General features: G+C 48.9%; 1 long non-coding RNA gene across 1 annotated transcript; it reads left to right on the forward strand.

The window, feature by feature from the left end:
* Positions 1-578: 578 nt before the first annotated feature.
* LOC123443663 lies at positions 579-1,654 on the forward strand. The gene is made up of 3 exons (XR_006630761.1): positions 579-1,156; positions 1,244-1,373; positions 1,465-1,654. It is a non-coding gene; the product is annotated as an uncharacterized LOC123443663 (long non-coding RNA).
* Positions 1,655-2,287: the final 633 nt, after the last annotated feature.

Here is a 2,287-nt window from a genome sequence, read left to right on the forward strand (position 1 = left end):
TCGGGGGGCTTGCAAGCTATTGCAGAAGATTCGTTGAGAATTTCTCCAAGATTGCTATCCTCTCTCAAGCCTTTTTCAGAAGAGTGTGAAGTTTGTCTGGTCTCCACAGTGTCAGTTGGCCTTCGACACACTCAAAGAGAAGCTCACTTCTACTCCAGTCTTGACTCCTTCTGATGATTCCAAGTCTTATCAAATGTTCGGTGATGCCTCTCTTCAAGGTCTTGGTACAGTTCTGATGCAAGAGAATAAAGTGGTAGCTTATACCTCGAGGTAGTTGAAGCCAAGTGAGAAGAATTACCCCACTTATGATCTTGAGTTGGCAGCGGTGGTACATGGTCTGATGACTTACAGACATCTCTTGTTGGGCAAACAGGTTGAAGTCTACACCAATCACAAGTCTCAAAAATACATCTTCACCCAGCCTAGTCTCAATCTTCGGCAAATTCGTTGGGTGGAAATGATCCAAGATTATAATCCTAGGGTTGACTACACTCCATGCAAAGCTAATATCATTGCAGATGCTTTGAGCAGAAAGACTTACTGCAACAGACTCATTCTGAAGCCTCTCCAGCGTGATATTTGTGAATCTTTCAAGAAGCTCAACTTTCAGTTAGTACGTGAAGGATTTCTTGCTAATCTTCAGATTTCTCCTACCTTGAAAGTCCAAGTCCAACAAGCTTAACTTCTTGATCAAGGCTCTGAATATCAGATGTTAGCAACCTAACAGTTCCTCACTCGATCTATTGCTCTTACACACGAATTCGAGTAGCGATCTGGGGATACAATCACCCCGTACACGAATTGGGGAAGGAGTGGGGAAGAGGGAAGAAGGTAGCTACCATCGCCGGTTTGGTTGATCCACTGGATGCCTCTGTCTCGGATGCGTGGTGGTTAAGTAGGTCACGGCTCACACCCACTCTCGGTAGTGACTCCTTGGGTTGGGCTTCCTCATCCTCGTGGCCGCCTGGTTGGCGAGGCTGTAGGCCTGGCCCCCCACCAGTTCTGACATACTCCGCGCCCAAATGTGGGCCGAGCCCGGGCCTCTCTGCCTTGTCTCCTCCCCGCTCCCTCCGTCACGGGAGGCCCCATAGCGGCGGCCGGGTCAGGGTGGAGGCGGAAGGCCGTGGAAAGTCCGGCGTTTGTGGGCGCAGCAGGGGTAAATCATCCACATATATTATTTCTCGTTTCTTCCATCTGAATATCTGATTCTGATTCGAAAGATTGGAGGTGGATGCTACTTCAGTGAGGAGGTTGATTACAATTTTCGTCTGTACGATGCCGGACGCACAAAATACCCACGCCATAGTGCAGTGGACGGCGGGCTCAGCGGGTGGGCGACAGCGGCATGCTGTACGGCTGGCACCCCAACGGCTGTGAGTCCCCAACCATCCCTCTATCTCGATTGTAGATTTTATAGTGCTATAAATCAGACATTCTAAGCAATACGCGCATATGCAAAGCTAGCTTTCGAAGCTAGTAGACAGGTAGCTGGATGGATTCCCTAGCACACATGCGTGCAACTCGCCGGTACTTCCTGTACGTAGACTAATTGCTTTGGGTGCTACTTAGCTTGGATTGAATCAACTCAGCTCTGTCAGCGGAACCTCTCGACAAGAACACTACAGGCGCATCTCTTGCCTGTTTATTTGCTTTACTCTCTCTCTCTCTCATTTTGCCTTTGAGACGCCCCTGTGTATTTACTTTACTCTCAAATGCTAGCACTATATGTGTTATGACCGGTACAATGTATCAACGGAGGAGGCCCAATGGGCAGGGTTAGTTATGGGCTTAGCCCAAGTTATCTTAGCTATCTTAAAGTTCAAGTTATATTAGAGTCCAGGTTATCTAGGGTTTAGTGGAGGCTGTCCTCCTTTATAAACACATGTACCCCTTCGATATTAATCAGACAATAAACAGTATTTTATTGTCGTTTCCCTCAGGAGACGGGAGCCCAAACCCTAACCGCCTCTCTCTCTCTCTCTCTCTCTCGCCAGCGACGGCGCCCAACCGCCGGCGCCGGCGTCCCCAGCCACGCCGGCCGCACTTCCACTCCTACAACCTACGTTCGAGACCTGGTAGAACCCTAGCCTCTACCAATATGTTGTTGGGTCAAGCCGCTGTTGCACTAGACACGCAAGTACCCATTGCTCTCGGATTCATTTGGTGGGGCTGCAAGTAGAGAGATCGCATTTCAGAATTTCATTTTGCCATCATACAGAATGGCACAAGACTGGACCAGTAACTTCTGGTTCTGGGAGTGGATACAGAGAAAAACTTATGAGGACCA

Source organism: Hordeum vulgare, chromosome 3H (assembly GCF_904849725.1).
Source record: "Hordeum vulgare subsp. vulgare chromosome 3H, MorexV3_pseudomolecules_assembly, whole genome shotgun sequence".
In the NCBI taxonomy this organism is placed as follows: domain Eukaryota; kingdom Viridiplantae; phylum Streptophyta; class Magnoliopsida; order Poales; family Poaceae; genus Hordeum; species Hordeum vulgare.